At 37.3% G+C, this 12,500-nt stretch overlaps 1 protein-coding gene across 3 annotated transcripts in view; it reads right to left on the reverse strand.

The window, feature by feature from the left end:
- FHL1 (four and a half LIM domains 1) overlaps positions 1–12,500 on the reverse strand; it is a 768,328-nt gene that overhangs the window by 265,298 nt on the left and 490,530 nt on the right. For all 3 annotated transcript variants that reach the window (XM_044057565.1, XM_044057564.1, XM_044057566.1), the window contains exon 3: positions 5,308–5,409. The gene's annotated coding sequence lies outside the window, so the exon portion shown is untranslated. The remainder of the gene's footprint in view (positions 1–5,307; positions 5,410–12,500) is intronic.

The raw sequence follows: 12,500 nt of genomic DNA on the forward strand, positions 1-12,500 counted from the left end.
ACTATATCTCTATTAATCATCTCCATGATAATTCTTTCCATGGCTTTACATACAAGACTAGTGTGACTTATGGGTCTGTAATTTCCAGGGTCTGTAGATGGCCCACTTTTGTGCAGAGGGATGACTGTTGCCTTTCTCCATTCATGAGGCATGAAGCCTGTTTGGAGGCTACAGTTAAACAGTAATTCCATAGGCCCTGATACATCATGTTTCATGCTATTTAGAAGGCATCCTGGGATAGTGTTTGGGCCCATCGATGCACTGTTCTTGGTCTTAGAGAGAGCATTAATGACCTGTTCCCTACTGATTGTAGGGGAAGTTATATTTGATGATATTTCCTGAGGGAAGGTTGATGGGGAGAGACGAGTAAAGCTGGAGCTGAATTTATCAGCCAGGAGGTTTGCTATATCTTCTGGCTCAGTACAGTTGGCTGCATTTACAATGAGCTCTGCACACAATTGTGTATTGCCTTTGAGGTTGTGGACATAGCTAAAGAATGCTTTGTGATTGTCCTTGACCTGGGAGGCAAAACCTACCTCAAATTTGGCTTTGGTAGACTTTATTTGTCTTCTGAGTTGTTTGTTTAGTTTGATGAGAGTGCTTTTATCCTGCTGGGTGCTGCTCCTCCTAATTATTGCCATGATTTTCTTCCTCCTGTTATACATCCAATTGGGAAATATAAACCTTCCTAGAAATTAATATCACTAATGATACCGCAGAGATATATGTTTGGGACTCATTAAAGTCATATTTATATGGCAAAATGCTACATTGGTATATTAACAAAAGAAAACAATGGAATAAAGACTTATTGAATTTACAATTTAATACTGACACGTTAAAGCCTAAAATGTAAAAAGGAAATACGCATTTAACTAATGAACTGGAGGAGATGAATAAAAAATATTCAGAAATATTACATCATAAAAACATGGTTCAACTAGAGAAGATTACATTTAGTTCTTACTCGATGAATCCTTGAAATCAGAAAATGATAGTAAACAGAATTAAGAAGATAATTAAATCAAATCAGATAAAAGAAGTATATATTCCAGGTACTAAGATAAAAGTGTCAGAACTGGAAGGAATTTTGGAAGCTTTTAAAATACATTTCCATAACGTCAACTCACAAACTACAAAATTAGGACTTTCAAGCATAATAAAATCTTTTTTTAGGAACAATATTACAAGTAAACTATTAGATCAGCATATAAAACTAACTGGTATGCAAATAACAATGGCTGAAACCAAATCTCAAACTTAAAATTAACAAAGCTCCATCTATAGATAATATGATTCCAGAAATGTTTACATTTATAACCAAATATGCTTTATTTCTGTTGCTAAAGGTGTTTAATTTAGTAAAAGAAGGTATTGGTATACCTCATTCACGAAAATATACATTAGTATCTCCTATCTTGAAACCTGAGAAAACGGCAAATGATTGCACTCTTCTTATAGACCAATATCTCTGTTGAATATTGATTATATAATATTTATGTCGATTCATGCAAATAGAATCAAATTACTTCCACTCTTAATAAATGAAGATCAAACTGACTTTATAAAGGATAGAAATACATATAACAACATTAAAAGAATCTTATCTTTAATTGATTATATAAATTTTACTAAATCAAATATGATCCTTTTGAGTTAAGACATAAACAATGCATTTGATTCAGTTAATTGGAGGTATTTAATACTGGCTTTAGAAGAATATTGATTTTCAAAAAAAATTACTCTTTTAATAAAATCACTCTATGAAAATTCATTAGCTTATATTAAGGCCGGTTCATGCTTATCCACTTCTATTGCAATTACTGAGGACATAAAGCAGGGATGCCCATTACCCCCTTTATTATTTGCTTGTCATAGACCCTTTTTTCAAATTATATCAGAACAAATCTAAACATTAAAGGTATACAAATTAGAAAATCTCTAGAAATGAAGATTCAGCTCTTTGCAGATGATATTTTATTAACATTGAATTATTGTGCTAAATCATTGCTTTAATGAATTCAATTAATTTTTTTCAGAAACATTTTGGACTTAAATTTAATGATGATACAACAAAATTATTGCTGTAAATTCTGACAACAGAGATTTAAATAAATCATCTCAATATATAGCTGTTGATAATAAAATGAAATATTTACGGATAACATTAACCAAAGGCATAAGTGAAATATTATTCACTAATTATAATAATATTTTAGCCCATATAAATGCTCTCAAAATGGAATAAATTCTTCTTTACCATGGAAGATAAACTGTACATAATCAAAAATGATCATATTTCCAAAATTATTGTATTTTATACAAGCCTTTCCTTTTCCTCCCTCTAAACAATACATAAAAAAATTAATAAAATGATGTTAAATTTTATATGGTACCCTAACAAACACAGAATATCAGTTAATCATCATCTAAATGACTGGGAAGGGGGTGGTATAAATCTCCCAGATATTGAGATTTATGCATTATCATCTACTACAAAGACTATAGCTTTATGGCTAAATATTTTTTATTCAGGTAAATGGAAACAAATAAATGAAAACATCTGGTTGAATTCAAGTAATATAGTGTCATCACTATGTACAGATTTGGTAGCTAATAAATTTCTTTGGATGTTGAGAGAATACATGGTTAATAGCAAAAATAAACATATACAATCTAAATTTATATTAGATACATTGAAATTGTTTAATAATTACCTTAACAGAAATCCAGATATTAAAGCATGGGTATTTTTACTATATCCTATTTCTTGTTCTCGAACAAAACTATTGCTTTTGATGTGGCCACTATCAAAATTCCTAAAGAAAATTTATTGGCACCATTTGATACCATCTGGTAAACTCCTAACCCTGGAACAAATTAAAAACAGATTTAACATTGATAACAATATGTGGCTAGTAACACAGGATTTAAGACAATATGTTATAGATAAATTAGAGCTAATGAAACCAAACACTCAACAAAGTATTCCTAAACTTACAGAACATTTGATCATTTTAGAAAATCATAGTGTTTAAGGAAAAGGCTATTTGTCAAACTTATGGACTAAATAGTCAGCTAGGAATATTAGCATGATTACTGACTAGGTAAATTCCATTAATTAGGAGAAGGCCGGCTGCAAATTTGTGCATCTCCGAGTGGGGAGACACCTTCGAGGAGCAAATAAAGACAAACCAAGCACTTGCAGGTATGAATAAATGAAGCAACTGTATATCCAGTGACTCTATCCTTGAAACAAAAGAATTTCACCTAACAGCTAGAAACAGAAATATTCCACTTAAAGGCTCCTACACTTGCCACTCCAAAAATGTGGTCTACCTGGCAGTTTGCTCCCCTTGCAGAGCCTTTTATACAGGAAAAAAACATTTGCAAGCTCAGCCAAAGGATTAAGGAACACAAAGCAGCTATAGCACACAGGGATACCAACAATGCCCTAGCTAGGCACTATAAATATTGCTCCAGTGATTCTAAGTTCCATTTTCTAGTCCTAGGTAACCAAGCCAACTATTTTGGGGACTTCAATACATTATTGGAAATCAAGGAACTATGCTGACAAATAGACCTGAGAGCAGCAAGCCCCCAGGCTTAAATGGAAATCTTAACATTAGGTGAGCACTCAAGTGGAAGAAGTGGTGCACATGCCCACCCACCTTTAGTTTTAATTACCAAAAACAGAGGTAACTTCACTCATTTCTGAAGAAGTTCAGCCTGAAAATACATGAACAAAAGCACTAAAATTAGAACTAGGGCTGTCTGAAGCAGAAACAAAGTGAGGTTCACAACTCTCTTATTTTAGTGTCTATATTACGTGATTGAACAGTGAAATGTTCGAACATGTAATTATCGACCCCTTAAATGTTGAAATGCCGTAATGTTGAACAGCAAACCCCCCCATAAAAACACCCAAACAAACCATAAAATGCTCTAAGCAGGGGGGCAAGCCCGCCTGCACCCCCACACCCTCCGCTACTTAAATATACCAACTCCAAGATTGCACTATAGTGCAGACAATGGAAAACTTCCATGTCCGTACTGTATAGAGACCTCCATTGAACCTTTTGACAATCCGCCGGTTCGACATTTAGGGGTAGATTATTATGTGTTCGAATATTTCACTGTTCTATCACGTAATATAGACCCTTATTTTAGGCAACTAAAGTAAAGCTGGATAGTGTTTTTGTATTGATCAGTTGAATACGATCTATGTAACTTGGAGAGTAATAGCATGCAAGCATTTTAACGAAATGAAGAAAATGTAAAGAATAAAAGTTTTCTACTCATTCTCAAAGTGTGCTTATTTGTCTCCTCAAGGGCATCCCCAATTCGGAGATGCACAAATTTGCATCTAGCCTTCTCCCAATTAAAGGAATTTACCTAGTCAGTATTTGTCATACTTGTATAAAATGATCAAAAATACAAAAATATACTATAAAGAAAACTTTTGGGATTATTACAAAACAGCCAGTAATAGTTTCCTAATAATAATGATAAATGATTAATGTTAGTTTCTTCCAAACAAACTTCCCTGTCAATACAATGGAAATTAATTTCATGGAAATTAATTCCTAGATCTTTTATAACTCCCCATAAATTAGAGCTGATGTTTGGACAAGATATTGCTTGCTGTAGAAGTAAAATAAACCAGAAGGCTGACTGGCAACATATGTTATTCGATTATCACCTACTTAAAACTTTTAGGGAAAAATAAACTATTTTCTTCAAATAATATTTAATGATAAATTTCACTTGCCAAAATCTTTAATTTTGTTCAATTTCCCTATACTTGTGTGTGTACCTAGAACAAAGTTTTCAATTCTATGGACTCTACTGGCTATTGCATGTAAAATAATAACAATAAATTAGAAAAGTGAACATTCACCAACGTTTAAAGACTTCAGAAACATGGCATTGACTTTTTCTTGAATGGAGAATCAACCATTAAGAAGACAATGGAAAAGATTATATAATCATTATATACATATTCTGGCAAAAAGTTATGGAAATACTAGAGAGACGTGACTGAACAAGTGTATCAATTTAAAATACCTTTTCTTATCTGAAGGACAAAAACTCTATTTATTAATCTGGACACCCTTGTAAATAGCTGATTGTGCTGATGTATTATGTGTTTTGTATGTGGTTACTTTGCTGTTAATCAAAAATTGTTTATTTTAATATGATATGACAAATTGTAATACATTTTTTTAAAAATATTCAATAAAAATATTTGAAGCAAAAAAAAAAAAAAAACATCATGGAATAAAATGGGGATTGCTCTTTGATTACCTTGAGTACCTAAGGGTGCTCTCCAGTGCCACAAGAAACAGAACCAGTTGTCCTGAAGGATGGAATGTTCCTAATCTGGAAAGGATACCCTGTGGTGATGACCTGTAAGAAGTGGGAAAAATAAATACAAATTAGAACATTCCCATTATCACTGGAGATTGAACCACTTTCCTTAATAACAAGGGAATACACTGAAAGGGAGACAGTTCTTATGAGGAAGAGCAAATCTAGTTATGTTGTGGAGAAAATATCTTAGACATAATATGTTCAAGGAGAATTTATTCTTGCAGTAGATGGCATGCCAGTGTTTGTGGGCACATTTATTTGAAATGTGGGTATTATGCTCTGATAAAGATAAAGGTAATTTATGTTTAATCCAGTAGCAAGAAAGTGTGGGGTTAGTCTTCTAATGCAGATATTCTTTTGTTCATTTAAGCTGTCTTCAGCTAAAAAGGAAAGGCATTTTGGTTAAAGAAATGTCAGCAGTTGGTAAAGTCCAGTTTTTCACCATCATGTCCAGTAATCACTACATATAATGTACAATGCTCACACACATTCAAAGCATTTCATTTACTGTCTGTGGAAGGGAGAAGAGGGCAACCATTCATGAGCTCTTTCTGTTTCATGATATTGTTTGGTCAAGGATATTTACCATTTTGCTGGTGCAATTGTTGATTCTAAATATATAATGTTATATACACTTTTGGATATAAACATTTGAGGGGTGCTGGAATGACTCTTCTGCATATCTTGGCACATCATGCTAGTGAGATTTGAACATCTAAGAATAAAATACCTAATCTTCTCAGAACCTCAAAAAGAAAAGTTTAAGACAGGAACAGAAACTAAGACTTTTTTAAGACAGGAACACAAACTAAGACTACCGAGATTTTGTAATGTGGTTTATGTTGAGCAGATAGATGTAATGAAGCTAAAACTACACTTCAGCTGAAAACCAGTGCCAACAGCAAAATGTTCGAAAACATTTGTCTCATAATTCCCATGAAGAGTGCTGCACTCTCTGCAGTTACCACTTAATGAAATCAACTCTAACTTTATTCCACCTCAGGTGAAAGGGGAAAAGACCCATAAAACTTTCATTGTTGGCGATTTTTGTTATCCAAAGTATAGATTCACTAGGTTACATTCAGATGAATCCTACTTAATGGTACTGATTTCTTTTTTTTTTTTTTCTCTTGGATCTAAATGTTCGCACTGTTTACCAGTCTAAAGTATTCTTTTATTGAAATTAAAAAAGGCCCATAATTTGTGGCTGGTTCTTCTTTATGCTTATTCCTCCATGTGCTGCTCTCAGTATTTTAGAAAATTTCATAAATTCATGGTTTCTAGTCAAAAACAATAAAACTGCAGCACAAAAGTTCACTGCAATAATGCAGACCACTTAATATAGTTGAATTAAACAACATTGTGCAAAGTTTGCATGTTTGCAGGGGGACAATTCCTCACTGCAGCTCTCATGTGGAGGGTTGTATTCTCAGCTTCCCACTATTCGAAATATAGAAACCAATTTTATCATGCAACACTGGAGGTAATGGGGGAATCTCTATCACTACCAAAGCTCCACAATCTGAAACTGTAATGGATTCAAAGCCATGTGTAGCCATGTCTCAGCAGTAAGAGACTTGATCAAACTCTGTGCTTTTAATTTTTACTAGGACTTTTTGGCATTTTAAAACAAATATAATGAGAAACTAATGTTAATAATAACATGAATAATAGTAATAATAATAATAATAATAATAATAATAATAATAATGCAAGCAAAAACTGGATGTGAGACTATTAAGGGTCATAATCCATTTCACTGCATCAATGGAAATATTACAGGTGATACATTATTACATGCAGATTTTACAAGCTCCTCACTGTGATTTTACACTTGAAAGACAACCTCTCCACTCACAGGTATTGAAAGCAAAGTACAGTTGTGTACACTTAACATAAATGTAGATGTTCGAGTGTATTCACTGTTGCAGTCATTACATTTGGGTAATCTGCTGGCAGGCTGCCCTCAGTTGGCCTGAATTCCAAAGTCTTGGGTCCTGCGTCGGTTGCTGTCTCCTCTTTCATGACGTCATGCAGCCAACGCCATTTTCTTTAGTTTTTCTTGCCCCAGATGTCAGGTGCCCCCAAAAAGGTAGCAAAAATATGTATACATAAATACATGCATCAAAATAAACTTTACCTTCATCTACAAGCGAATACACACATAGGTTGGAGAAGATAGAGAAGGAAAGATAAACTCCAGAATGACAGGGGGATGGCGGGAAGGTAACCTGGACTGCAATAGTGAATATTTATGGTAAGTGTACGCAACTGTACTATGTTCTTTGTGTTTCACTGTTGCAGTCATTACATTTGGGTAGAATCCCAAAGCTATGGTTGGGTGGCTGGAGCTGAACAGCATTAGGTGCGGCTATAAGGCCCTGCAGAACTGCAGTGGCAAAGCCTGCCCTAGACTTAGAGTAGAGAGGCAAATGATATTGCTTTGTAAAGGTGTGAACAGAACTCCAAGTAGCAGCCTCTAGAATGTCTTTGGTTGGTACTCCTCTGAGAAAGGCTGCTGAAGTAGCTGCAGCTCTGGTGGAATGAGACGTAATGCCCTTGAGCACAGATTTACCATGGTGTAAGTAGCAGAAATGAATGCAGTGGCTTATCCACTTCGAAATAGTCTGCTTTGAAATAGCCTTTCCTTCTGATCCTGCAGCATATGCCACCAGTAATTGCTCAGTTTTTCTTAGAGCTTTAGTCCTGCTCAAGTAGAATCTTAGCTGTCTGTGTACCTCCAAGGAATGCAGGATTCTCTCCCCCTTGTTCTGAGATTTGGATAAAAGGTTGGCAGATGAATATATTGGTTAAGAGCCACACTGGAGACCACCTTAGGCATAAATGTAGGATTTGTCCTCAGAGATACCCTGTCTGGGTGAAATATCATAAAAGGCTCTACAGCCATGAGGGCCTGTAGCTCTGAAACTCTTCTTGCAGAAGTAATTGCTAGTAGCAGAGCTGTTTTCCATGATAAGAACTTTATATCAGCGGTAGCAGCTGGTTCAAATGGAGTCAGGGTGAGCTTTTCCAACACATAATTGAGGTCCCATACAGGCATTGGTGATCTTCTAGGAGGCCTTAAATATTTGGCTCTTCTAAGATACTGTTTTAGTAAAGGATGAGAAAAGATTGGTGGCTCTGTATTGTAATGAGCTAAAATGGTAGAGGCATGAATTTTAATTGATGAGAAAGATAGGCCTTTGTCAAGCATCTCAGTTAAGTATTGTAATATCTAAGGAATATTTGGTTCTGCTGTATCAGTTCCTTGTGCTTGATTCCAAGCACAGAATCTATTCCATTTATCAGCATAAGATTTTCTAGTACTAGGCCTTCTGGCTTCCAAAATGACATCCATCACCGCTTTACTGAGAGATGTTGTTTGTATAACTACATGATCAGCCATGCTGCCAGGTTCAGTGTTTGGAGTTGATTGTGTAGGATCTGATTGTTTTGCTAGGACAGTAGTTGAGGTAAGGTCCAAGCTAGGTATTGAGACAAGTTCCTTAGGAGTGGGTACCAGTATTGGTGGGGCCAGTCCGGGGTAATTAGTATCATCTTTGGTTTCTCTTGTCTAACTTTTAGGAGGACCTTGGGAAGAAGAGGCAGAGGAGGAAAGGTGTAAATTGATAGGTTTTTCCAACTGAAGGATAGGGCATCCACTTTCCATGCTTGTCTGTGATAAGTCCTTGTGCAGAATCTTTTCAATTGGTTATTTTGAGGAGAGGCAAATAGATCTATGTCTGGGCTCCCCCATTTCTTTGTTATCATGTTGAAGACTTGTGAATCTAGTTTCCACTTGTGAGGATCCATAAGGTTTCTGCTTAAATCATTTGCCAGAGTATTTTGCTTTCCTGGCAGGAATTGAGCTTGAAGATGTATTTGGTAAGTCAAAGCTGTGTCCCACAGTGCCATGGCTAATCTGCAAATGGGGTATGAGTGTGTGCCCCCCTGCTTGTTTATATACCACATGACCGTGGTGTTGTCCGTCTTTATCAGTAATTGTCCTGGATGAAGTAAGTCCTTGAAGGCTGTTAGGGCATTTTGAACAGCTAGCATCTCCTTCTGGTTGATATGTAGATGCATTTGTTTTGGGGTCCATATGCCCTGAATGCATCTTCCTGCCATGTGGGCCCCCCAGGCATAATCTGATGTGTCTGTTGTTAAGGTTTGGCTGGCAGGGGGTAGAGTGAAGGTCCGCTCCATGTTTTGGTGACATGCCTTTGCCCACCATAGAAACTCCTGTTGTAGGCAGGGAATAAGAGGAATCATTGTTTCCAGACTGTGACAATGTTGACTCCATAAACTTTTTAGGCACCATTGAAGTTTCCTCATATGCAGTCTTGCATATGGAATCAGTAGGATGCAGGATGTCATGAAGCCCAAAGCCTGCAGAATTTGTCTTGCAGATAACTGGGTTTTTGCTGCCATCAGTTTGAAGTAAATAGTCAGTTGCCTTTGCCTGTCTGGCATAAGGTAAGCCATCTGGGCAGTTCTATTCAAGCTTGCACCCAGGAATGTTATCTTCTGAGAGGGTATCAGTTGTGATTTCTTTTCGTTTATTGTGTACCCTAGGCATGTTAGAAGCCTTTTCACAAACGCCAGGTGTTGAAGAAGAATGTCCTTGTGAATGAGACAGTCATCCAAGTAAGGATATATTTGAATACTTCTTTGTCTGCAAAATGCAATTACTGGTGCCAGGCACTTTGTAAAGACCCTGAGTAGATAAGCCAAAGGGCGGTGCAGAGAATTGGTAATGCATTAAGCAAGCCTTGAATCTGAAGTATCTTCTGCACGATTGTCTTATTGGGACATGCAGGTATGCCTCTTTTAGGTCTAATGTCACCAGCCAAGCATTCTTGCCCAGCATGGGCAGAAGCTGCTGCAAAGTCAGCATTTTTAATTTTGGAATGTCCAGGTATGTGTTCAAAATCAATAAATCCAGTATTGGCCGCTAAGCCTTGTCCTTTCTGGGTACCAAGAACAGTCTTGAGTAAAAACCTTGTCCTTTTTCCTGTTCTGGTACTGGCTGAATGGCCCCCATATCCATGAGGGACGTAACCTGTTTCTGTACCACTGCCCATTTATTTTTTGGCAGATCTGGCCAACCGTTTGCCATTGGCAGGGTATGGAAATGGAATATGTATCCCTGTGATACTATGTTTAGCACCCACTTGTCCTGGGTTATTAACTACCAATTTTGAGCAAAAAGTGCTAATTTTCCCACTAAGGGTGCTGCCAAAAGATAAGTGATTGGTGCAGGTAGAGGGAAGTCATTGGGACTGTTTTCTGTAGGTTTGCGCTTTATTTGGAGGTAGAAGCGCCCCATTGCTTTGACCTGTATGAATCTTGCACCTGGTATCTGGAACCCTTAGGGCATCTGGATTTGCCCCTTTGAGCTCTGTCTGACACAGGAAAGGACCAATTTTTTGTAGGCCAGTGTCTACTGAATCTTGGTGGCTGCACTTGTAAGAAGTCTTTTACAGTTTGCATAGACTTAGCTTTGTCTTCCATTTTCTTTAAAACCTCTTCTGCCTTAATACCAAACAGAGTATCCTGCTGTAAAGGTGCATCTAGCAATTTAGCTTTAACATGAACAGGCAAATTTTGTTCCTTTAGCCAGACATGCCTCCTAATCACAGATCCAGTAACGGCGGCCCTGCAGGAGGCCTCTAAGGAATCAAAACCACATTGCAAAGTATGATTTCCAACATGTTCAGCTGCATGCAATAATTCCTGCAATTCTTTATTTTCTGCACATTCAGAAATCAACATCATTTTCTGTTTCAGAAATCCCACAGCATGTTGTTGATACTTGAGCATATGAAATTGACAGTTTAAGGCCCTAATTGCCAAGGTTGCAGATGTATAAACCTTTTTTTCCCCATCTCTCCAGTGCCCTTGAATCTCTGTCAATGGGGGTAGGATTTTTTGCTGTTGAGGCCTTAACTCCCTTTGGACCCTGTGAAATAGTTTCAAGATCAGCAGCAGGGTTTCTAAATAAAAATTTATGTGAGTCAGGGACCCTATAATATCTGTCAGGCTTGCTGGGAGCCGGAGGTAAGGAGTCAGGGGTCAAGCTTGACTCCGAAAACACATCATCCACAATGTCTAAAACAGGGGGTATGGCTAAAGGCCTGTGCTGAGGGAGAAGAAGGAACTCTCTGAGCCTCGTTTTTGATTATGAGAAATCTTGACTCTCCCAGTGAAAATGCTCCCTCAAAGTATGCAAGGTTTCTCCAAATGAATAATCCTAAGGAGGTGATGCAGATGGTATAGACTCCTCTGCATCTGACTCCTCATAGGGAGGTATAGATAATTCCTGATCAGAAGAGGAATCAGAAGAAATAGAAACATGATCTGAAGATTCATAATCAGTGTCTTGCCTAGGTTTCTTATCTGGAGGGGGATGGCTGCCCCTGATCAAGGTAATAAGGTCTTCAGCCATTTTGATCATCTGTTTTTTAGGCATAGAGGCCTGTGCACGTGGCTCATGTATCGTTTTTTTGTTTTAGAAGTTGCTTTTGTCTTTGGTTTTGCAGCTGTCGTTGGTTTGATATACAAATGTAGAGGAGAATACACCCTCAGAAGCCGGTGCCTGCTCAGCGGCTCAGGACCCATCCGAGGGAGATGCATCCGTCGGGTCCAGTACTTTGAGTATCTCATGGCATGCCGGACTCCACATGGGTGTCAGTAGGGGCCTGTGATTCGAAAGTAGCGGGTATCAGGGGCTGCGAAAGAACCTCAATGAGTACCGGTGAACTGGCGACTGGCTTAGGAGAAGCTTTGTCGTCGGTTTTGGACCTCGACTGTCTCTCTCTGTGCTTTTCTTTGCGTTTTTTATCTACTCCGGTAGTCGGATTGCTATCCGATGACATTTCTGGGTAGTTAAATCTGTTTCCAAAATACTTTGATGCAAAAATATACTGACGCTTAATAGTGCGTTGGTTAAATCTAGCACAAAACCGACAGCCAGGCACGTTGCGATCAGGGCCTAGGCAAGGAATACAGTATAAATGGAAATCCTTATGAGGTATTTGCTTCCCACAAGTAATACAATTATTAACTTTTTCTGACATCGGTATGGAACAAGAAAAAAGTTTCCCCTATGGGATACTTAGCTTTAG

The sequence above is a fragment of the Protopterus annectens genome, chromosome 15.part0, assembly GCF_019279795.1.
Source record: "Protopterus annectens isolate FY-2018-M chromosome 15.part0, PAN1.0, whole genome shotgun sequence".
Classification (NCBI taxonomy): domain Eukaryota; kingdom Metazoa; phylum Chordata; order Ceratodontiformes; family Protopteridae; genus Protopterus; species Protopterus annectens.